This window comes from Triturus cristatus, chromosome 4_2 (genome assembly GCF_964204655.1).
Source record: "Triturus cristatus chromosome 4_2, aTriCri1.1, whole genome shotgun sequence".
In the NCBI taxonomy this organism is placed as follows: domain Eukaryota; kingdom Metazoa; phylum Chordata; class Amphibia; order Caudata; family Salamandridae; genus Triturus; species Triturus cristatus.
In genome coordinates this window covers 281,959,078-281,985,481 of record NC_140586.1, presented here as the reverse complement: position 1 = coordinate 281,985,481, position 26,404 = coordinate 281,959,078, and the positions used below count along the sequence as shown (strand labels likewise).

Below are 26,404 nucleotides of genomic sequence, written 5' to 3'. Positions count from 1 at the left end.
TACGCCGACAGCCACCAACACACTGGACGATAACCTGACCTTCCTAAAAGATATCCACATGCCCTCACTACCACAGGACGCAGTCTCGGCACTAGACGCCGACCTAACCGCAGACGAACTCACCTCGGCCATTGGGGCGCTCCAACCTGGGAAAGCGGTAGGACCGAATGGCATACCGGTAGAACTTTATAAAAAAATGTCGACCCGGCTCACCCCTCACCTTCTTAATATGTATAAGACCAATTTAGATGTGGGTGAGCTCCCCAGAGACCAGAGACTAGCGACGATAGTCTCAATTCATAAGGCGGGCAAGCCGCCGCAAGAAAGTACGTCCTACAGACCAATCTCCCTCCTAAATACTGAAGCAAAAATATTGGCGAAAGCACTGGCAATGCGCCTTCAACCATATCTCACTACACTGATCCAATCCGGATCAATCGGACTTCATGCCCCACCGTAACACGGCCCTGAATCTCCACAGGCTCCAGGTGGTGATAGCTCACAGTCCAACTATTGCAGAAGATGCTGTCATCCTCTTGTTGGACGCCCGCATGGCTTTTGACATGGTGGAGTGGCCGTTCCTCTCTGCAGTACTCCGACATATGGGATTTGGGCCCAAATTATGTGCCTGGGTACACCTTCTATACAACAAACCCATGGCGCACGTTGTGGTCAACGGTCACACTTCAAAGGACTTCCCTCTCGGTAAGGGAACAAGACAGGGCTGCCCACTTTCCCCCCTATTATTGGCGATGGTCCTGGAGCCGCTGGCAGCATGGATCCATCAAGATCCAGTCATCAAGGGGCTCAAAAGGACAAGGGGATGGGAGGACCGCATATCGCTATATGCTGACGATATCTTATTATATATGGCGTCTCCAGCCCGGTCGCTCAATTGCGTCCAGGATATCTGACTACACAAATAATTGGTCAAAATCATTGCTATATATCCTTTACGGCCCCCCCCAAAATTACCTTAAAACTGTGAAATTCAGATAGCAGAACTGGGTTTCATGTACCTCGGAATATATATCAGCCCCCCAGCTGAGCAATTCACAGAAGAAAATCTCATGAAGCCCATAGCCCGCTTTCGACGTGATGTGAAACACTGGCGTTCTCTACCACTCACCCTATTAGGCTGAGCGACCCTCTTCAAAATGATGGCACTGCCCAGATTTTTATATGTCCTACAGAATACCCACTTTCGTATCCCCCCTCCTTTTTTGCATTGATAAACGCTGAAGTAACCAAACTCCTTTGGGATGGCGGGACAGCTCGTATCGCCATGTAAAAACTGGTTAAGGGGTGGTACGATGGAGGAATCGCCCTCCCACACATACAGATGTTTTACTGGGCATCACAATTGACTGTAATAAACCAATGGCTTCATGTACCGCAAGATGAACCTGCGTTCCGCATGGACAGCCACCTCTTTGACACTGAGGGGATAATGGGAGCGTTACATAATAGCACTAAGAAACCGCACTACACGGGCCCCACGGCCCATACACTACAAATCTGGCATGAGGCACAAAGGGCGATGGGGTGGGAGGGTACTCATACACAGGCGACGCCATTGTGGGACACCCGGAAACTTGGAAGACTAAGAAACACTAAGGGATTCCGACAATGGGACCTAATAGGGATATCCAGACTGGGGGACCTGTGGAAGAAAGGAGGGGTTGTACCTTTTACTCAACTCCAAGATACATACAAGTTAGCACATACCAAAACTTATAGATATGCCGAGATCAGACACGCTTTGCTAGCAGTGATTCCGACGGGCACGCAGCTGCCCGAATCCTCCCCATTAGAGGATAGATTACTCACAGATCACCTCCAAACAAAAGCCATCCCCCTAACTTATCGGAAAATAATAAACAATCAACAAGATCCCACATTGGCCCTGAAAAGGAAATGGGAGGCAGAGGTTGGAGACCTAGATGAGGACGACTGGCAAACAGCCCTGATGTCCCCAAGGGAAGTGGCAATCCCATCCACCCTTAGGTTGCTTCAATTAAAAACGTATTTATTACACGAGAACCCTGCTATACAAGATAGGAAAGGTGGACAACCCACTCTGCCTCCGACACTGTGGCGCCGAGGGCACTTTCTGGCACACACTCTGGGTCTGTAATCCCTGAAAGGGCACTGCCACTGCCCTACTAAAAATCCTAGCTTTTAGTACAAGATGCTGTGGTATTCTTGTTGGTATTATCCTTGTCGCTTGCTATTCATTTTGGGCATAGTTTTTCCTGCTGCCACAGGCTCTCTGTGTATGGACTGTACTCGCTTATTTATATATTTATTTGTTGGCCATTTGGGGTCTGTGTGATCCGTGTTCCGCAGCGGTGGTCCGCCTTAATCGATCATGCCTGATTCTACAGCAACAAATAAATATATAAATAAGCGAGTACAGTCCATACACAGAGAGCCTGTGGCAGCAGGAAAAACTATGCCCCAAAAGGTATAGCAAGCAACAAGGATAATACCAACAAGAATACCACAGCATCTTGTACTAAAAGCTAGGATTTTTAGTAAGGCAGTGGCAGTGCCCTTTTAGGGATTACAGTGGCAATATAGAGGATCCATACTAAAGATATTTGAAGGATCTTACCTTGAGGAGCCTGGTTCCGCACCGATACAGTTACTTTACTTGAACGCTATGCACGTCCCCAATACCCCGGATGGAGTGTCTCTAGCAAGGTGACATTCACAACAGCTACAGATTTCCCCTTCCTTCACCCATTAAAAATTATATAATAATAGGCCCTGAAGAAGATGGAGAACAATTATTCAGTCCATTGAAATGTACGTCAACCAGAGAGTGTGACACCCCAGTTACCAGCACAGCAATCGAGGGTTGATGTTATCACCCCATTCTTTCCATCTGTGCATGCAGTGTTGTTCTAGGATGTGGAGTGATAGTGTATAGTGTGTGAGGGATACGGTTGAAGATGAGAGAGGTGTGAGTGTGTGGGGGATTGTTTATTGGTTTAATTACACAATCTTAGCTGCTGTCATACAGGTGCTGAGATTAGATGTAAAACATAGATTGTACCAGTTTCTAAACAATGATGGCAATTACAGCAATGTATATGTAGAATGTTGTAAAAATAAAGGAAATGATTATGTGTAAAATGTGAAATATAAGCCAAAAAAAAAAGACAAAAAGAAAATAACTTATGAAATAATAGTAAATAATTTTGTGTGGAGAAGAATATTTTTAATGCCCCGAATTTCAGCTCATGAGAGCCAATAACAAAGAAATATAGGTCTTGAGGGAGGGTGTCTTTGTACTTTTGGTTGTCTTCTTCCCCCTTTCTCACTGATCTTTAAAGTAATCTTTTTCAGAGGGTCACCTTGTCATTCCAATTAGTGGAAAGTGCTGTCATCAAATATTCAAACACATAGTGCATCCAAATGTTCCCATTGAATGCATACTGCAAAAACGAACCACTGTCAGATATTCACATTAAATAAATTGTACTTGAGCTGAGAAAATGAAATGCCTTAATTGTGTTTAGAACAAGGTAATTACAATAGGCCCAATTATAAAAACATCGCGCTAAACCTTACAGGTCACAATATAAAAAATAGAGCGTGCTGCATAAAAATGAAACACACGGGAGACTTGCTGAAATTCATCTAATTCCTTCACTGTGAGAAAGCGCCACAAGATAATGTCCGTGAAGTCTCGTTTTTCTCTTTCATATGAATTGAACGTTTAACGTGATGGTTTGCGATATCGGAATTTGGCACACACAAATGAGCACTCACCACTGGCGTTCCGAATACTTGAAACAATTTAAATGTCAGAGTGCTTAAACACCCCTGATATACATATGGAGCCTAATTGTCAGTCTCGAATATGTCAAATAGCACTGGCAAGGTCTACTACTCCCATAATGCCACAATGTATTGTCGTGCTCTTTGCTGAGAGGCATCGCCAGTTTGTAGACACCGAAAGTTTGTGTACAGACTGACATCACAGGCATTGCTTAGTAGACATCTATACCTCGGCGTTCTGTTTTTTATCCAGTAATTTCAACTCAATACCCAAGATCGATGCACGCCATCACTAATGAGCTCCAAACAGAGACTGCATGTGGGCTCCATATGAACTGATCCCGTAAGTGTGGGGCCAACCATGATGAGCGATAAGATCAGAAAAGTCTCCACTTGTAGCAGCCGCAAAAACTATGTGAATGAACAAATGAGCAGGGTCGGGAGAGACCAATATATAACAAGCATTGGCATAGCCAATAGGTCTCGCCTTTGGGACCTTATAAGCGTTTAGTTATCCAGCACAATATCCTTGGTGCAACAACATCAACTGTTGCATGGCTAAACACTTATAAGGTCCCATAGGCGAGATCTATTGGCTATGCCAATGCTTGTTTTTGTTGTTACTTATGCATGAAGACTTAATTGCCTTGTTGGTGAGTATCACTTTGTTAGTGCTGTGTTGTACATTCGAGTGCTTGGGATGGTCTAACATGTACTGTCAGTTCTGAGAGGGTTGATTGTGTGAAGAGCTGGATAGGATATGCAATTTGTGGGGGTGAGGGGGGTTTGGGGGAGGGGGTGTGGGTGTCTGTGTGTGTGTTTGTGTGTATGTGTGTGTGCGTGTGCACGCGTGTGTTAGCAGATGGGTATTCAAAATGTTCTATTGCATTTCTCGGTGTTGGTATATTTGAGGAGGGTGTTGTATTGAAGGAGCGCTTCAGTTTGCCAATTTACATGAATTGTGCTCCTCTTACTCTGTGATGGGATATCTTGAGGTGGGATCGTTTAGCCAACTACATTCCTAACAAGAAAATTACTTCTCATCTCCTGAAACTTTTCACCAAAACTGTTTAAATCAAATATTTACAGTGCCACTGAAAAGAACAAAACTACTTTAAACATGGCATGAAACTAGTTGAAACCACTGTGGCTTTCCCTTGCCTTCTCCACCTTCCAAAAATACTTGTGTTTGTGGGAAAACTCACTTTTATACATATCTAATATTTACCATAAAGTGCGGAATAAAGTGCACCTTTTGAGATACTTGAGAAAGCTAAGTCAGAAACAGATGGTTTCACAAGTTTTTTTGCAGAATCTAAAGAGAGGGAGAGGGGGGGAGAGAGAGAGCGAGAACGAGAGAGCGGGCGAGACAGAGAGAAAGAGAGAGAGAGAAAGCGAGAGGAGAAGGAGAGAGAGAGAAAGAGCGAGAGCGAGAGCCCGGGAGTGGTGCGTGCATGCATGCACAGTCTGCTCTTTTTGGAAGCACTGCACTCGTGCTTGTGGTGCGCCGCTGCCCGCTCCCACAAGCTGGATGCCGCCACAAGCATGAGTGTGTGCTTCCAAAAATGGCAGAACGACGGCTAAAGGTCCTCCTATGCAGCGCATGCGCGCTGTGTAGGCGAGACCTAAAAATTTGTACGTTTACAACTGGCAATATATTTCTAACTTTTTAACCCGTTCAAGACCACCTGACACATTTTTGTAACTCTAATTACTCGAAAACTATTGATTGCATTTAAGCAAAAGCATCTCCTTGAGTAAAGTTCTAAGTTTGGTGTATTTTTCGTTCTTTAGAGGACGGCAAAGAAAACTACAGGAGTCAAAATGGGAAAGGACACTTTTTTGACTCACACCTCTGTTATTTCCCCTACCTTGCCTTCCCTTTCCTTTGATAGGTCTGTCCGAACCAGCCAGTGAAAACCAGGATTTATTGGGTCCAGAGACAATGGGCTACTTCCAACCGCCTGTCACTGTATACAATAAACAATCTCTTCTCACCCCACTACCAGAATTAACAATCCTGGAGAATACCACCACTTGTAATTATTGCCAAAGTGGTCTTTAGCCCTCAGATATGAAACAATCTTTCTGCCTCTGAAAGAGATTGGAACAATCCCAATGGTATCTTCCAAACATTCACGGGGCTATGTTTGTTTTTTGAATAATCATAGATTTGATGACCAGACATCATGCGTACAAACATCTCCCACATTCCATAGTTCCACTGATTGTAATAACGCTTGGTGCCGCCATTTGCAAAGGCAAAAAACTGTGATATGAAAATATTCAGAAGAAGGTATTATTATTAGAACTCTTAGCTGCTAGTGACCAAGGTGAGGGAGTGACAAGAGAATAATGGGTGGTTAAAGATGAGAGGAGAGGGAGAGTAACTAGTGAAAGGGCAGTGGTCTACAATCGGGGTAATTAGAGAGATAGATATGGAGAGTGGTTTGATAGCTGCTCACTAGCTGAAGAGAGAAGAGAGAGGATCAATGGAAGGGAGAGGATAAATAAAAAAAGAGGAGGAGTGACAATAAACTAGAGAGGAGGAGTGGCTAGAGAAGAGGCGGCAACTAGCAACGGGAACAGTGGAGCGAATGAAGAAGAAGGTAGAGTGAATAACTACAGGAGACTATATGTGACTAGAAAAGGTGATGGCTTGAGAGAAGTGGATTGATTAGAAAGGAGTGGAGAGAAAAGGCAAAAGCGGAGGGAGCGACATATGGGTGGAAGAAATGAGAGTGGTGGGTGAGTAAAGCAGAAATCTCAATTTTCCTGGTCCATGCGTGAATAGCTTGTCCAGGTCAGGGTGTTTCTATGCATCCTGGGGTTTGTTGACCTAATTTTATAATAGGATCCACAGGACTTCTAATCCCAGAAAGCAAAGGGAGCACACCTGGACTAGCTCAGCTACTCACTCATGGAACTAGAAACTTTTAGAACTCCGGTGTGGTGGAAGATACTGGAAAGGAACAGGCGACTATTGGGGGCTGACAGGAGTAAAGGAGTATGAGTAGAGAGGGGCTGATGACTTGATATCAATGAAGTCAACTTCTAGGTCTCTAAAGATCACCTTCCTCTTGTCTCTGCTCATCACGCTCCTTCCCATCCAATTCGAGACAAAATATTGGAATAGCGCGTCACATGGCAAATCCTTTTTTACCCATTTGCTCCCACCTCTTAAATCAAACTCTCCCTTTTTTTCTGGTTAACTCCAAACTCTACTTTGGTTCCTCTTTCTCTTTTTCACCTCTCTAGTCACTCTCCGTCCAGCCAATCTTTTAAAAAAAAACAATTTTTTTTTTGAGTTTTTCATCATTGTTTACCAATGAATATACTATGACATTGCAATTCTGACTTGTATATAAAAGACAATCAGTTGCCAGTATTCACATGTCACATGCAGGAGTAAAGACTCATAAAGATTCCACAGGTAAAGAGATAACCAGAGAAAAAGAAAATGGAACAACAATAACTTTGAGCCTGGTCCCATGGTGCAGGTTTGAGGTTAATGCCATGTGTCGTGTCCCTCAGTGGCCCGATTAGGGGCGCTGTGTCAAGCTTTTGATCACTAAATTGGAGTGGGTGACAGATTTAGCTCGGCAGCATGGTCGGTCATCTGATATTCTGGTGATCTTGTGTGTAATAATGGTGGATAACTGTCATTGTCAGGGTCGCTTTGGAGTGTGTGTAGAAGATCGTCCCAGGCGGTGAGGATAGGATGCCTCCACAGGCCGCGCAGCTACTCCCAGTGCAGCGCCATGGATTCCACCTCAGCCCAGTGTATCACTGTGGTCTGCCACTGCAGGAACCCTGGGAGCGACATGGTCTTCATTCTCATCGTGACTGTGCTTCTGGCTAGTAAAAGTGACAAGTCACTGAATCGAGTAGTCGCTCCCCCGCTTTCCGGAGTCTGTAGAGGCCTAATATGCAGCTACTCGGTTTAGCTCCTAACGACCTGTGATGTGCATGAGTCATGCAAACAGCATCCAAAAAAGTATGCATGAGTGGGAAGTCCCAGAGGGTTTTGACAAGGGGGGCAGGCAGGTGATACCGTGGAATATATTTTGTGTAGCCTAGCCAGTATTACATAGGCTCTGAGTAGGATGTTATGTTGTATGTATTGAAAGGGGCATTTTATGAGAACTTACCTAGGTATATGGGGGCTCTTTTCTACGCTTTGTGGGTCAGAAGGCACCCTAGGTCATGCTCTCACCTCTGTCGCAGTTTAGCAATAGTTTTGTCTTGTATGGCTTTCGTGACCCAGGAGATAAGCCCTCATCCGGTTCCAAGAGTAAAGAGTACCTGGGTTAGTGGGTTCATTGTAGGTTCAAAGGCAGTGGTGCCCCAGAGGTGCTCCATCTCAGCAACCAGCCCCTGTGCATCAAAAACTGCCTCACCAGTAGGGTGGTCTGTTTCGACAATAGTTCAAAATGGATCAGACTGTGCTCTTGAAATAGGTTGGCCAGCATGGCCACCCCTAAGTACTCCCAAGTCTCCATTTCCTCTCCGCTCAATGCAGCACGAAACACGGCCAAAGAACTTGGTGAGATTTCTGGTGCATATGTCAGCGTGCCTGGAGAGATTTGCAGAGCCCTACTATAACTGTTGTAAGGTATGTGGAATAGGGTGCTGGGGTCACAGGCAGTGGTGACTTTGGGAGAAACAGCTCCTGTGTTCTATTCAGTGTATCGCCACCGAGTGCCACTGACACCTCAGCTAGGTTAAGTCCTGCAAGCCATCGGGCTGGACATTAAAGATGAGGTGCCAGATAGTCAGGACCACTGGAATTATGCGGCAATGCAAGACCAAACTATGCAGCCGGGTTGGCTAAATTATGCGTCAAGAAACTTTAAATTATGCAGCAGTTTATGTGGCAAAAAGCAATTTCTGCAGCAGAATATGCATCTAAGGATTTACTATTTGACCCATTTTGTAGTATCATTCTTTACCTATTATTGCATCTTACCACAAAAAGTGACAGAAAAATAATGCAATAATTTAGACAAATGCTTCAGACTTAAATTTTAATATATATAATAGATACAGTACATAACATTATTCATCTGTACTTAATGAATATGTTTGTCTTCTGGCATTGAAACAAGGGAACACTAAGGGGCCCATTACGATGGCGGGCGGATACCGTAACGGTACACGGGACCGACGGCCAGAGGTGTGGCGGTCCCACCATAGCAATTAGGATGCCACCGCCATGGTGGCATCCCGCATATATTGCATTGCGGCGGGCAGTGCTGTAAGCAGCACCCGCCACAATGCAAGATATGCATGTTGTGCATTGGCATGCACAACGTGACAGGCACCGCGTGGTGCCTGCCACCTTGTGTGCGCCAATGTTGGAGGGTAAGTGCAGCGCCCCACCACCCTGGGGGCCCGCAACGGGCCCCCAAAGTAAACTCTGCATGCCTTTCCATAGCGGAGTCTCCGCCATGGTAAGGTCCTGAAAATGGCACATCCTAATATGGATAGCGGTGCCTGCAAGGCACCCCACCATATTGAAGGCCTTTTCCGCCCGGCCGGGAATCCGCCCGGCGGAAAAGCGGCGGACGGTCTTTCCGTCCGCCGCGGTACCCCTCACCATGCTAATATGGAGGGGGGTGAAGATGGGTCATTTGGCGGTGGCGATCCGCCCCCTATGCTAATATGCCCCTAATTGTTTAATTCCGTCTTCAGAATGTCCTTCCCGTCTCTCAGAGTAAATTGGTTTGTGTACACTAAAGCTGGGCTCCGCATCAGTTGAGGTTGTTACACTGTTTACACAGATGAGGGCATGAGTTGCCAACGTAGGTATAAGTATATAGAGAACAGTGAAAGACTTTAGCAGAAAGGAGCAAAATAAAAAGGAATGACATTTTCAGCTACACTCAATGGTTTTTATGCACAAAGGAAATAACCAAAGTCAAAGTTTCATTGTTTTTATGTACAAATTACCTTTTAACAGGATCTGCACGTCTCTAGGTGTTTTGTTTTCAGAGTAACATTGCACTAACACCCAACAGAACAAGCCTCTTACTTTATTGTCATTTGCACAAAGTTAGAGTGTACATTATTGCCATCTTTGCAGACAATATGTGTTTTCTGTTTTTTATAGTGAATAAAAAACATAGGGACATGTATCTGCAATCCATAAGAGACACTGGATGGGGTTTTTATGTCAACTGCGCTTTTAGAGCCGAAGGCTTATTTTCATAAAGGTATACAGACAAAAGAAGTTTCCATTGTCTGCTTTTTCTGGCCTGGTCTGAACTGCAGACCTCTCTTTGCTGTATCCCTAGCTAAGAGCTACCCCATTGTATTCAGTTGTATTCTGTTGGTGAACACATGCTGACATTTTACACCTGAAAATGCAAATAGAAAAAAGAGCATATGACATTTAGAAACATTTTTATACAAAGTTTCACCTTCTGTAACTTAGTACAAATAATATAGTTGTGTGCTTCCATTGTACCTACACTGTGGCATTTGCCAGCATGTTTCTGTAAGGAGAGAGCAGAGAAGCTGTGGGTGGGGTGATCAGCCACAGCTCGTCTGGTTTTTACAGCAGGCCAAGGGGCAGTGGCGTAACAAAACTTGAGGGGGCCCCCCTGCGAAGTACATAGAGCCCCCCCCCCCCCCCCCTGGCAGCCCGGCCCACCACTTAACACTTAGCACCACAGCCCAAAAATCTGATCTATTTTGATTTGAAACCTCCAACATTTAATGAGATGCTTCTATATTGTCTTGTTCAAAGTTCTAATGAGAAAGTGGCAAACACTCTTAACATATAAAATACCCAATTTGTAACATTGCCAAGAGTAGATTATTTAACTGAGACAGCAATCTGAGTAATGCCAAGGAGCGATCCTATTGTCTCAGGAACTGCCTATTGCTATAGAACAAAGAACAACCAAGAAGGGTCTGAGTTAGAATTTACATTGATGGACAAAACTTGAAACTTTGAAAGTCTAACCTTAACCTTCAATTTTACAGACTCCACTGAAAATATACATGAGTACACAAGCTATAAAACAGTATCCTGCCAACTCCGTTGTGCATGATAATAATGTCAACTGAAGGTCAACTGAGGAAGCAATTTCAATTTCTACCATCATGTCTTTATGAGTAAGAAGGACAACAACAGGCAAGCAAGAGGCATAGGATACAAACTGCTTGGATGTTTCAGAACATTGATGCAGGTGTTTTTCAGTTTGAAGTTATTATTTCTAGTGTAAGCAATGCTAATTACAAGATTTAAGGACTACGTATTACAAGCAAGCGCAATCAACACCATAAATAGCACAGAATATAGAATAAAAACAAACCTAATCAGCAGGTACCTAATTACAGAATCTATACAAACTGTAGTTGGTAAAGCAAAGGAAAAAGTGCAAATACTTTCAAAGTGCATAATAAAGCAATCACAGTCCAGCAATATACAAAAAAAAGCAAGCATTTTTTGTAAAACAATCCCCCTTTCTTCTTGCATCAAGATGACCCAGGGTCTTCCCTTGTCTGTGTCTCCCAGTGTTTTCCCAGGTTTGTGTCAATCCATGAATCCTAGGGCAGGTGTCTCCTAGTGTCTGTTTATGTCTCCCAGTGTCTGTGTCTTCCAGTGTTTGTGTCTGCCAATGTCTGTGTCTTCCAGTGTTTGTGTCTCCTAGGGTTTTCCCGTCTCTGTGTCTCCCAGTGTTTTCCAGTGTTTGTGTCTCCCAGTGTCTGCCCTTATCTGTGTCTCTCAGTGTTAATGTCTCCCAGTGACTTTCCTTATCTGTGTCTCTCAGTGTTCGTGCCTTTCAGGGTCTTCCCTTGTCTGTGTCTCCCAGTGTTTTGCCATATTTGTGTCTATTCATGAATCCTAGTATAGGTGTCTCCCAGTATCTTCCCCAAACAGAATTCACAAATATTTGCTGGAGTGGAGCTTTCATTGGGCGCAGCAGGTGCAGTGACACCGGGCCCAAAGGTCTGAAGGGCCCACTGAACCCAGATTATTGCTATATTTCACAATTAAACAGTGGCCAGGGGACCCATTTTTTCATTGTACTGGGCCCTTGACACACTGAGTATGGCAGTACTTGAGTGCATGGTGAAGCTGTTCCGCAGTCTTCAGATGTGCATAAATGCACATCTCTGTGACTGTGCTGTGTGATGTGTTATGTATCTTTGAGATGCTCACAGGCATTGCCTGATTGTCTACAACGAAGGGTGGGGGTCATGACCTCTAGGGGATATGGGCACTTCTCTTGATAGTTACAGGAAGGTATTTTTTTGAGTATTTGCATCCGAAGTCTCCTCTCCTCTCTCACTTTTGCCTGATTTTCGACAGGGGTATTCGGAAAAGACATGTGACGCTGCAGCTAATTCAATCCAATTAGCAAACAGCGCGGGTAGTTTTGTGTTTCCTGTCACACACCCGGGCATACCTCTCCCTACATGCAAAGTGTTGTCTTGCACTGATTGACGGTGTCTCTGATTGAGCGGGCCACTTGGCAGTCATGACATTATATTTTTAAGAGGTGTCTGTCCCTGGGTGAACTCGCCCTCCAGGTGATTGAAATCATTAAATCTACAAGCCTTAGTACTAGAAACAGAATTAAGCAAAAGCCTTAATCTGTGAGATCCAATGCACACGCTGAGCACTTACTGTCCAGAGGTTTCGAGCACTTTCTTCCCACTCATCATTTACATCCCTAGATCTGACTTCACACTGTGTGTATCGGGGCACAAAGATCTGGAGAACAATGGGAAATTGTCTCATTCTGAGACCTAGTGGCCCAATGCTGTACAAGCTAATAGCCTACATTGGAAACATCTCTCTTTCTAGTCCTACCTCGGAACAGGTGGACACAATACATAGAGAAGGAATTTTGGGAGGCAGAAGTACATGTTCACAAGGTCACCCAAGGGGCAACTTGGCACCAAATAAAATGTGTTTGTTGGTACCTGACTCAGTGGTGCTCGTTTTAGTGACACTGGAAGGATGAAAGGATGAGTAGACCCATCGGGATTCAAACCTGCGTCCGTGAGGTCAAATACAGATTCCTGGCATGAATTCACTGAGCTCCAGACCCGGTTTAGGCCATGTCTAACAGACACACACACCGATAGGCCACATGGCTGGTGCTGGCCTGATGGAAAGAACACAGTCAAGACATTCCATTCTGGCTGCCTCACTTCCAGCCCTTACTTCATTCTGGGGGTCTATGGCACAAACCGACCCCGCATCCCTTTGTTTGCTGAATCTTGCTATCGAGGACGACCCCTGTAGAAATCACTGCATTTTATCCTGAAATTGTGCTATATCTTTGCTGAAAAAAAAATGCGCTGGCAGAAGTAAAGCAGTTTGCTGACACTGACGTAATTTTGCAAGTCAGAGGTCCCTGGAGTGAAAGAAATATTTTGCACAAACCAAAACGCGCTCCTGGCAGTAAGTCTGAGCCTGCAGGAGGGCAAGATACATTCAAATTACATTGGAGGCTTCATAAAATGAGAGCGAGAAAGATGTAACGTACGCTGGTAGAAGTAAAGTAGTTTGCTGACGTTTACCTGATTTTGCATCTTGGCCCCTTAATGCATTGAAACATTGCAAAACTGCCATCACGCTCTACACTATAGCGGTTCTTCTGCGCCAGAGCAGGTCGCATTGAAAAGACACCCGGGCACTTCTAGAGATGACAAGGAGACGGAGAGAAAGAGGGGGTCACGCGAGAGGGATCTAATTCCACGTGCAGCTGGTGTGGGAGGGCGCGCAGGACAGGCTATACTGATGGATTATGTAAGTTACCAAGACACGAGCACAACAAGCATTGGCATAGCCAATAGGTCTTGCCTTTGGGACCTTATAAGTGTTTAGCCATGCAACAGTTGCATAACTAAATACTTATAACGTCCCAAAAGCGAGACCTATTGGCTATGCCAATGCTTGTTTAAAAGGCAATCACAGACATGGTGGTTGCCTACCCCAGCAGACTGGCATCACTGTGATGGGAGCGAATCGTAGTGGATCACAAATTGTGACTTACTTCATTAATATTCATGAGGTTGGTCTAATTGTGACCCACTACGAATTACTATTTAAGGAATGGGGGCTAAATAATCCCTTTGTACACTAGTGGTAGTGATTACCAAATAGATATTTGCAAAAACTCACTATTTGGTAATCGATATTAGTATTGTTCGCACGTCTAGCCCTGAGTCCCCAAAAGCGTTATTGGCTGGACTGACAGACTTAAAGCGAGTGTGGAAATTCACTGGACGTTGCTCATCAGCTGAAAGTGATACTCTTGTCCCAGCATTTGATTTGGCTGTCCCTGCCCACACAGACACTTTTTCAGTAACATCCTATTCATTTGGCACACATATGTTGCTACCGAAGCATAGATCATTGTCTAAATATTTTTAGCTCACTGACCAAAGAAAGTGCAGCCCACACAATGTACTTTGAAAAAACAGAACTTGTCCAGAGCAACGAACTCCAGTTATGTGTTAAGGATTTGGTCCCAAAGTAGTCCTAGGTGCACAACTTCGAACAGCAGCAGCCCAACTCCCTATAGTCAGAGTTTGATTTCTATGTAACTGCCCTCACACCCTACACCCTTCATTTCTGTTTTTTTGGGATTACAGTTCACCCCCTTCTGCCCCATCAAGTAACATCCTTCGTCAAACAGGCTGTAAGGGATGAAGGTCCCACACCCTGTAAGTTATTACCATACCAGTGATGCTAGAAAAACACCATCAACCAGTGTGGCATAACAGTAGTGGTGGAGGGAAGTGAGCCCTGGGATACTCATAGGAACCCAAGACACCCTCAACTCCTCTTCTGAACAAGTAGGATCACTGCAAAGTGGTCATCCGATTCCTGCCAGGTCATATGCTTCCTGAGGCAGCCACTGGTGATTGATTGTGTTAAAGGTCTTAGAGGTCTAGGCTGGATGTACAACGATCTGTGCCATGGACCTTTGGAAACCATTCAGCGTGTGCTTGTGGGATGTCTTAGTCCCTGGTCCATCGTAAACTTCAAGCTGCATGGCATCAGAGGTGGCTGAAGCAAGGAGGTCGGATGAGAGGCAAATGATTATCATCAAATCATACCTTCTAAAGAAGTTGTCATGCAGTAGCTATTTACAGGGACAATCCATACCCCATACATTGGAAGGGCGGAGCTGACCAGTGGGACTGGAAATGCAAGAGTCCATCTTTTTCCCAAGGATAGTCAATCAATCAATCAAAAGACCTTTATTCGAATTACTTGAATTCATAAAAGTACAGACATAAAAACAATACATTATTACAATATACAAAATACAGTGTCTTTAAAATTAAAAAGGAACTAAAACAGCAATCTTTCAGGGATTTTCCATCATATTGCGTACACGAACTATTAGTCTTAAAAAGGTACTAGTGCGAAAAGTCAGTTCCTCTGAATCCAGGGAGAGTAACATCAAACGGGACTCCTCCAGGGAGAGGGGTCTGTGCTTTCTAAAATAGGGTGTTAAAAACCAGTTAATATATTTTAAAAAGAATTAACAGAAAAATAAAAAATGTAAATCATTCTGTTTGCTGGTGCCATCACACGGGCAGGGGTTACATTCTGTAATAGAGTTATAACCCAACGGGAAACCCAACATGAATTTTATGGAACCTGCCCTTAATCGAAATAACAGAGACCTCTCCCAACTGGACATAGGAAGGATAGTCTTGAAACTTTATGCCATCAGGTAACGGTCTCCGTCTTAAATGGAGGGGAATTGATTGCGAAGCCCTACTTGACCGCGTAAAAAATTATCATCTAGCATTAATAAACTCTTGTTTATCACTTGACGGGGATTGCCACAGAATAGTTACCAACTTTGGTAAACTATGTGTGGCAATTAAAAATTATTTGTTAGTCCCACTACCCACAAAGGTGAAAGACCCTAGATGGTTCGACTCGGCTTGCTCTATGGCAAATAGGGAACTACGCAGGGTACTAACCATTAAGCCAAGGAATACAGTGGAGGTACAAACAGCTAGGAAATTTTATAAACAAAAAATAGCTGAAAGAAAGGCGGCACTGTTTTTATGTCTGTACTTTTATGAATTCAAGTAATTCGAATAAAGGTCTTTTGATTGATTGATTGACACAAATATGGCAAAACACTGGGAGACACAGACAAGGGAAGACCCTGAAAGGCACGAACACTGAGAGACACAGATAAGGAAAGACACTGGGAGACATTAACGCTGAGAGACACAGATAAGGGCAGACACTGGGAGACACAAACACTGGAAAACACTGGGAGACACTGAGAAGGGAAAACCCTAGGAGACACAAACACTGGCAGACACAGACATTGGCAGACACAAACACTGGAAGACACAGACACTGGGAGACATAAACAGACACTAGGAGACACCTGCCCTAGGATTCATGGATTGACACTAACCTGGGAAAACACTGGGAGACACAGACAAGGGAAGACCCTGGGTCATCTTGATGCAAGAAGAAAGGGGGATTGTTTTACAAAAAATGCTTGATTTCTTTTGTATATTGCTGGACTGTGATTGCTTTATTATGCACTTTGAAAGTATTTGCATTTTTTCCTTTGCTTTACCAACTACAGTTTGTATAGATTCTGTAATTAGGTACCTGCTGATTAGGTTTGTTTTTATTCTATATTCTATGCTATTTATGGTGTTGATTGCGCTTGCTTGTAATACGTAGTCCTTAAATCTTGTAATTAGCATTGCTTACATTAGAAATAATAACTTCAAACTGAAAAACACCTGCATCAATGTTCTGAAACATCCAAGCAGTTTGTATCCTATGCCTCTTACTTGCCTGTTGTTGTCCTTCTTACTCATAAAGACATGATGGTAGAAATTGAAATTGCTTCCTCAGTTGACCTTCAGTTGACATTATTATCATGCACAACGCTTGACAGTCACAAGTGTGTGGCATGCAGATAATTTGTGTTTATTCTCTTGGAGTTGGCAGGATACTGTTTTATAGCTTGTGTACTCATGTATATTTTCAGTGGAGTCTGTAAAATTGTAGGTTACGGTTAGACTTTCAAAGTTTCAAGTTTTGTCCATCAATATAAATTCTAACTCTTCTTGGTTGTTATTTGTTCTATAGCAATAGGCAGTTCCTGAGACAATAGGATCACTCCTTGGCATTGCTCTGATTGCTGTCTCAGTTAAATAATCTACTCTTGGCAATGTTACAAATTGGGTATTCTATATGTTAAGAGTGTTTTCCACTTTCTTATTAGAACTTTGAACAAGTCAATATAGAAGCATTTCATTAAATGTTGGAGGTTTCAAATCAAAATAGATCAGATTCTTGGGCTGTGGTGCTAAGTGTTAAGTGGTGGGCCGGGCTGCCAGGGGGGGGCCCTCTATGTACTTCGCAGGGGGGCCCCCTCAAGTTGTGTTATGCCACTGGTGCAACGCGGGGGCTGCGGGGGCCTTTGTTACGCCCCTGCCAAGGGGTGAAACAGAAGGCTCTCAGGGCAGATTTACGAGGATGGACTGTACAAATGCCTTGCTGGGGATGAGGAGGGCCGCGCACTTGAATGCTCAATGGCCCATTATGCAGCCCGAAAAACTGATAATGCGATCCCTGTGGCAAAATCCGAATAATGTGAAGATACCCATGGCCCCAGAGTGGCATAATTCCAGTGGCCCTGCTGATAGTAGTTTTAAAATATTGGGATTTCGAGTCCTCCGCTATCAGTGGGAAGTTGTAGCTCCGTTAGTGTGACTCTATGCCTCTCTTTGTTTCAACTCCCTCCAGTGAATCTTAAAGTTACTTTGTCAATATGTTTCACCAGATTTCAAAGTGGGTGGGATTTATAGGAAACAAAGTATCCATACTTTTTTAATTTTGCAAAAATACTTCCTGAACTTTTTGTTTAAAAAATGAACATCACTGAACGATTAATGCCAACTATGAGGTTCCTTCAGCTGAAAGAGAAAGGTGAAAGTCTCCTATCCCGGGAAGCCGAGGGAGGGGCAGAGAGCTAAAGACAAAATAAACCATCTTGCCAGGGTGCCTGCTGCCTGAAAGAAATGTAAATGTGTGCAATCTGTTAGTCAGGGGCTTGGAAACCAGTATATGGGCTTATTTATTGGAGGCATTTGAGAATTCATGGTAACAGATTTAGGGGCATACATCCAGGCGGAGCTATGAAATTATCGCTGCTTTTGCGTCCGTTTTCGGGCGAAAAGCAGCAATAGCTTAATCGCCTTATCAGCAAAGACACGCTATCGCTTGTTTTGCTGACTTAGCGCCCGTTACAACAACGCCCAGCTTTGCATTGCTAATGAGATGCAAAGTGGACGTAACACAGAGATATTTCTAGGAAAATGTCGCTAAGCGACATTACTCCTATTATCAACCTGCACGCTAACCTGCGATGATAAATGGTGCGCTAATCGCGCTCATCGCAGGTTTCTTTACACCTGCTTTTCCTGTGTCTAAACAATGTTAGCCAATGGGTGGTGGATTATAGGGCTGAGACCACCCAGCCCTAGCAACAAGGTAACCCCTGTTTCTGTGTGTTTATCAGCGATAATCGCACCTTTTTTCAACTATCGCTGGTTTATTCATCGCAATCGAGATAAGCGTTGCTAATAGCACGCTATCTTGGTGATATCAACCAGCGATAGCCGGCGATAATTATCCTAGCGCTAAGTGCGCTTAGCGAAAATTATCGCCAGTTGTTGCTGAGATGCCCCTCATTCTTTTTGAGACATAATGCACATTTAGCCTGCCTGAGTAAGGGCAGCTTTGTTTTGAGGGTGCCACAGACATGCGACAAATACAATTTAGTGAAGGCAACTTTCTACTGTATCCCATTGTATCAAAAACTCTAAGGTCGTCTCACATTCTTCCCAGGAGCTAGGCACTTGCTCGTTAGCTGGTATATAGAGTTTCTTATAGCATTCTGTGTTCTATTCTCTGCTTGCAGCAGTTTGGAAAATATATAAAAAGAAATGTGAAATCTAAGAGACTTTAGCATTGCATGTTTCAACAGCTCAGACAGCAAAGTGCTGGTCTGTTGTTTTGAAAATTAGCACTTAAAATATTTTTGCAGCTTGCTTGATTTTGCCATTAGACCTGTATTAGACTTCTGTATGACTGTGCTTTTCTTCCACAAAAGGTTTGCTCTAGGTACAGTCTCCAATTGCATATTACTAAAATATTTGTTGTAATGCATTTGTTTTATCTTAATCATTAAGGGCCTAATTTAATTGTTGGAGGACAGCCCATTTCTCTGCCATGGTGAAGGAGTAAATTGCTTTGTGGCCATGACGGAGATGTCCCCGCCAAATCTAGACATGCCCGCCAAGCAGGCAGTCATTTCTGAATCAATGGCAGAAACCATTGTCACAGCGGTTCCTATCAATGCTTTTTGCAGTTTGGTGCAGGGCACTAATATCATGGCAGACCCTTGCACCAAAGAGTTTTCTTTCTTCTTTAAAAAAAGAAAATCCTGATGTGGAATTTTTTCTTTTTTTAAAAAAAAGCCTCGTAATAAGAGTCATCCCACATAGTTAGGGGGCATTTAGTGTTTTTACTGTCCCTAACCGCAAGGTTTTGCCTGGTGGGGATAAACAGTAAAAAACTGCTGTATGTTCGTCCATCCTAATCGACCGGAAGGACATATAGATAGGTTTGGCTAAGATAGTGACGGAGTACTCACCTCCATGGCCAAACTATTCACCGCTCGCATTTTAATCGGACAGGTGGAACACTGTGTTGGCCGGAAGTAAACACTCTCGAATGGAGTTCCCTCACCCCCAACATATAAATTAGGTGCTAAATCTATTTGTGCACTTTGTGAAAGACATATTGGGTGTAATACATTTTTAAACTAATGACTTACATATGCACAGCACTTTCTGTCCCAGGCTGGAACCTCCTAGCACTAGAAATACAGAAATCAGTATTTCCCAATGCATGAACCAGGATTCGATTCTGTGACTGGTAACACAGACAGACGTGCAGTGATCGCATTAACTAATTGAGGTTTCATGGCGCAAAAGGATGCATTTCCCACCGATTAGTTTAAGTCACATTTATTTTTCATTTTACGTGCAGTTACCTGAAGGTGAAAGACCAACATAATAGTTGTAGAATATTTGGTTTGTTTTTAAATATTTTTGATTCCGCCCATACTAACTGATCACACCCCAGTTAGAGGTGACCTGCCAACAAAATTAACAGGGAGAGCCGAGGCAAAAGTCTGGCTCGGATCTTAGATCCTGTGCACGGCCAAGTCCTGAAAATATGTGTTATAAGAATCAAACAATAAACCATGTAAAATATGATGAGGTTTCTTCAAAGTTCAAAAAGGTGTACTTCTTTAACACATGGAAGCTTTGACATTATTAGGGCACATTATAGCACTGCACTGAGAAGTACTTATTAAAGGTGATAATTTTGTACAACTGATAGTCTGAACTCCCATATTCGAAAGTGCTTTGATACGCGAAAATGAAGAAAAATGAGTTTTGGTGAAATACATTTTTTGCCTGAGAACAAACAATTTAAGCAGGGAATCCACACTTTATCCTGTTTTTCTGGTTTCGCCCTGTACAAATCAGCCACCAGAAAATAGGTATCTACTTGTCTTTCCTTATGTTAAGTCTTTGTTTTTACCTCTCAGCATTGGCAGCCGCTTGTATTTGAAAGGGGTGGGGTGGGGTGGGGCAATCGGGCAAATATATCGACCCACTTTCAGGCACTCTTGGAAGCCAGGAATGCCCTTAGGTGCAACCCCAAAGATCTGAATCGTGGTCTCTTATAAACAGTGTTTATAACTGGCCACTATTAAGAGCTCTAAGTTGAAGCTGTGTGCAATGCGAGGTTCTCACACTGCCTGACAGTGTGTACAAATAAATAAAACAATTTAAAACATTTTAAAACATGCTTATCTACTCCTCTCCAGTCCTGCATTCCATGGTAAAAAGGCAACAAGGGGTATTAGAGCTAAATGACCCAACCAATCAATACGCTGCTTCCCTCATCCTGTTAACCAGCATGAGGGAAGCTCCAGGATTGGTTGGAGAGGGCTGGCTCAGCGCTCCTACAGGCACTGGAGGCCTGTGCCTGCTCCACACCCAGCTGTGTAAGAAAGCTTGGGTTGGAGAGGTTTAAAGTGCTCATGCCAGGCGGGTCGGCACAAGACAGCTGCTCAAAGTGACATGCGCACTTTAAACTTGTGCACCACTGCTCCTTCCCTGCTGCCAGTTAGCAGCAATGGCTCCACCCCAACAAGCGGCTCGGGCTGGCCAGCTGCACTGAAACATAAAATGGTAATAAAATCATTTTATTACCATTTTATTTTTCATGTTTGTTGCGCAGGCAGCAGGATGGGCGACGCTCCTCCGCCCTAATGGAGTACCCGCCACTGCTTCTTAGTGCATTCTTCTGCAGTTGTTAAAATACAGCACCAACTCGACCCAACGGTATCGGAGTGCTTTACATGAGCACCAGTTACATTGCACTAGGTCACATTTCATTGAAGGTATTGGAGCACTTTACATGAGCACCAGTTACATTACACAAGGTAACATTCACTGTTTATAGACATGGGGAGAATATGTGATTTGCGCAGAATTACATAATGTTGAGCTGACGCCAAGACTTGAAGCTGGTTCTCGCGTGCCAGAATCGCATAAATGCCAGCATTGGGACAGCAGAAAGAGGGAGATTCAACAAAATTATCGTTGGAAGGCATTTTCTCCAGTGGCTTGCAGTGAAGTAGGGCATATTTCAGGTAGAAGGAAGCTAAATTAAAGACATTTTTTGCTTTAAAAATCGGGAGTCTCCTCCCTAAATCAGATCTGTGGGCATGTATGGAATCGGCAGCGTTGACCATAACACCAAATACAAGGTAGAGTGAGGGAGGCAGAAGCCACTTTTGAAAGCTCGGCTTGTTATGGGCTTGAGGTTTCAACAGGTCTTCAAGCTAAGCTAGAGCAAGGCTTCAGGCTCGAGCATTCAGTGGCTCATCCACCTCTAGCCCCATAGCACCAGTGGTAAAAGTGGGGGTATCTATTGTCCATACTTTTTTAATTTTAGAAAATCAGTTCCCCTACTTTTTGTGAAAAGACAACTGTCCCGGGACGGTTAATTCCAAGAGCTGACCTGCTTCAGCTGAAGTGTAAGGCAGGGAGTCTACTGTGCTAAACCGAGGTAGGGGCAGACAGCTAAACAAGTATTATTGCCAGGGTGCCTGTTCGCCTGAAGGAACTGCAACTGTGAGCAACTGGTCAATCTGCAAATGTAAAGGGAGCTTGTAAGCCGCTATTGGCATTAATTGATGGAATCACTTGAAGCTTCCTGTTCACGCACACTATTCTTTTTTTGAGAGGCATTGTAATTCTAAAAATAATTGCTTCCTGATTACACACTTTTATTCTTTTTGAGGAGTATTGTAAGGGGGCTACCAGCTATGCTCTGAAGTGTGTGCTTTCAAAATACAGTTATAAACAAAACTTTACTGCATGTAGTCTGCAAAAAATCTATATTACTGAAACACTTTTTATCGCAAGCCTATTTATACTGTGTGTAAACCAAGTTTGAAATAATTACTTATATGTACACAGTGCTTTCTGTCACAGACTGGGACCTTGTAGCACTATAATACACAAGTCACTATTCTTCACTGCACCAGCCAGCATTCAATATTGTATCTCTCTGGTGCAGTGCATTAACTAATAGAGGTTTCATAATGTACGATAGTGCATTTTCCACTTATTAACATAATTTGTATCTAATATTCATTTAAGCTGTGTGTTATTTTCTAAGTAGTAACCAGAAGGTGAAAGACTTAAAAAAGTTATACAATTCTTTTTTTAGCCACGCTAACTAACCCCGCCCTCTTGCGAGCAGCATCACAGTTCTCATACTTTAGGTCTCAGTTCTAGACCGCGCGCATGCGCTGTCTCAAAGAGAGACATGCTGTACCTACTCTTGTGGGCTTCAGCCCGCCCATTGGCTTGTCATTTGCTGGCTCCCACGTCGCTCAGTTATTCCTTCTCCTCATTGGTCCATGGCATGCATACGTAAGGCCTCTTCCTGACTTTACCTTCCCGAGCAGAGAGACCAAGTTACTGCTAAACATACACAGTGGCCATTATAGCGCATTGTTTAGGGACTCCTTTTTTATTTCTGTAAGAGCGCTTTTCACGTGCGCAACTGTTTTAACTCGCACCATTCTATGTTTCCTGCTAGCGCCGCCATATGCCATCTCGCCTCAGCTTGCATTGTGGGTTCAAGTCCTAGTTTTTATTTTCTGAGCTTAACAGGAGTACTTATGTTTTCCGCTGCTCTGTGATCTGATGCGTATTTATGCACATATACAATCTGTAAAAGAATAAAGCGGCGCTCTCATGGCGATCGCTAGCTTTAGCGTATTGTTTTCTACAGAGTGTATGCTTGGGAGTGTGTGAATGCTCGTATTCCTCTCACCCTTGCTGTTGCTCTTACCTTCTGTCTTGGCTCATTATGCTATAAACTCTGCTGCTCTTCATGGTATCATTCCTCTTTAGCTAATCTCCCCTCACTGGCTTCCATTTCCTGCTCCACTTTTGTGTTGGTTCATCAGTATGGTCTTCCAGTCTCTTTCTGGTATCGCCCCCTTTTTCTTGCATAAATTGGACACACCACGACCCTCCCCCATCAGCAGTGGTTTTTTCTTTCTGTTTTCCGCTTCCTTCCTCCTCAATCACTTCTCTCTGCTACCTCCATAGCTTGTGGCGCCCTCCTTTCTCTCCACTCACTGCCTACTTTCTGCACTATTTTAAAGGGGCCCCTCCTAGTTTCTCCTGCTTGAATTTGTTGGACATCTTGAGGTCCATAGCAAATAGTAACATCTCTTATTTAGAGTGCTCAGAAAGGGTAAACGTGCCGTATTCAGCGCAATAACAATACACACTACCATCACACTATTCATGCACTTAATCTGTGCTTCGAAAATGAGACACATCCCTTTCTCTAAACATTGGAACTTCTGTGGCCTGGAGCCTTTAAGTACAGATGGCAGTGACCTGTATGTGGCCTTTTCCCTATTAAATGTCTGTTTTCCATAAAGCGATGACTAATCAAATCAGCATGAAACGCAGTGCTCACAGTTGTGTTTTCTGTAGAATTTGCTAAATACGTGATTCTGCTTAGCAGACACCATGTCAGGTCTTACACCAGCACTCAGTCCTTGACTTTAAGCCAACAGCACTTCAGGTGCTGGGCCTTTGGAACCCATGCTTTTAATAGGAACACTCTAAACTACAAGTTCCAGAATGCCAAGCTCTGCTGGCTAAAAAGCCCCAAAAGGCTGAAGGTAGAACAAGTGACCATAGTCAGATTGACAGCTGTTCAGCCACGCATTAGGATCATGTCTGGATAAGGAAATAGTTTGCCGCGTGCCGTTTTTGAGGTATTTACATTCTTTTATCAATGATTTAGTAAATCCTAGTTAACCAAGCATTATATCCTTTATATTATGGCTCTTTTCTTGCTGCTTCTAAGGATAACATTTAAATAAGTTGCCAGTTCACATTTTGTGCGCAATTAGCCATTGCATGCAATTTTCGTGTTGGTTGTTAGGCACACCTAACTTGTGCTGAAATCGCAGCATCGCTAAGGACATGGCAGTATAAAATCAGTGTAAATATGCCTTTTCTTTTTAGACTTGTAGTAACAGCAACTGGAAGAGAATTTAAAGCCTCTGATCCAATGTTTATGTTCTCAACATTCTTGAAAAATAAGGTACACTGATTGATGTGCATTTTCTATGAATATAATAATTGTTTGCAACATTGTAGAGTCTCTTTAGAGAACCAGCCACCTCCTTTGGTGCCACAACTCACGTTACTGGTTTTTCTCAGGATTTAATGGGAGTGGGTCTATTTTCTCTGGTTGGATTTCGTATACTGTTTGCTTATTTTTAGGGCTCGGTACAGGTGCATTCAGATATGGGCTTCTCAGGTGAACACTTTAGAGCCATGAGGTCCAGACAGCTTCAGCTATGCATTCCACATTGACAACACCAAAAGCTCAGGCATTGCTGAGACCGATTGGCCTTGCCAATGCTTGTTTTTAATGCACTTCTACCACTGCATAGTTGTAATTGTATTTATATAGCACTTACTAACCCTGATGAAGCGTCAAAGCGCTTTTTCAGCGAGTAGCACGCTGTTCCGGAACCCAAAAAGGATTAGTGGTGAATTAGTGTAGATAGATATGAAATTCCTTGGAGTGGTGGACATGTGAGTTTATTATTTGGATTGAAAAAGAATAGTGGAGGGATAGAAGAGGGAACGGTTTGCATTTATATAGCGCTTGCTACCCCTGATGAGTTGTTGAAGCGCTTTTCGGTGGGTAGCACGCTACTCCGGAACCCAAACAGGATTAGTGTGGAATTAGTATAGGAAAATATTAAATAAATTTGAGCGGTGGACATATTAGTCTGTTAGTCGGATTTCAAAGGTTACTGGAGGATTAGAAGAGGGAAGGGTCTAGAAAGTGTTGTTTGTTTTTTTTGGCGCTCATAGCCGTAGAAGGAGGTTTGGGATCAGCAATGGGTGGTGGAGGGAGGAAGAGGCAGGGGGAAGGGATTAGAAAGGCTTGTTTGGGAGATATGAATAGTAAAAAAGGTATGAGATGATGCAAGGAGGGATAGAGGGGGGAAGAGTCTGGAAAGGGTGAATTGGGGGATCATAGTAGTAGGGTGGGGTTTGAGAAGAGTCAGAGTTGAGGTAGAGGATATATTGAGAGAGGTTTAGGGTAAGGAATAGGGTAGTGCATTGGAGAGAGTAGTAGAATGAGGCTTGAGATGAGTCAAAGAGTGAAGGTAGAGGATATATTGAGAGAGGTATAGGGTGAGATAAGGGTAGTGCATTGGAGATGCGGAATTAGAAGTAAAGTAATAAATGTAAAGATACATAAGTACATGGACGGTATATATGTATAAGGAAGTAATATATGTAGATTTAAGTTGTATTTAATAAACTCAGACTTCCAAGTGTTGCTGTGCTTTAAGTTAATTTATTTGTTTTTATATATTTTTTTATTAAATAGTGAAACAGTTGTAGATAAATAGTTATTATAAAATATTAACTTATTTATGCAGTCACCTATATGCATGTTAAACATAGAATGATATAACCATAAGTAATATATATATTTGTTAAGAAGAACTAACGAATATCTATATATTTATAAACATAATTACCATACATGTTTATACAAAGCAATATGCATATGTAGGTAGACATCTATAGTCCAAATAAATGCTTATATCCAGAGGGATATGCTGTATATTTATGTTTGAGTATGGTGGTTATGTGGGAAAGAGCGAACTCTTGATTAGTCGTTAGAAGATAAGGTAGCTATTTGTGGTTCTAATGTTTGGGGGTAAAGAGTTCTATAGATTGGCTGCTTGAACAGATGTGCCATATATAGATTTTTTCTTGTATGATGGGCTTTTGAGGCGAGGTGCCAATCTAGAGCGGAGTTTCCTTTGTTGAATGTATTTGGTGATTTTGTTCATGCTGAAGAGTGGTCCAGTTCCATGTTTCGCTTTGTGGGTGATGCAAAGCAGCTTGAATGTGGATCTTCTGTTTA

The 26,404-nt window shown here is 43.2% G+C and overlaps 1 protein-coding gene across 1 annotated transcript in view; it reads left to right on the top strand.

The window, feature by feature from the left end:
* The window catches only part of LOC146833636 (uncharacterized), a 206,850-nt gene that overhangs the window by 139,343 nt on the left and 41,103 nt on the right, over positions 1-26,404 (top strand). The gene's annotated exons all lie outside the window — the stretch shown is intronic.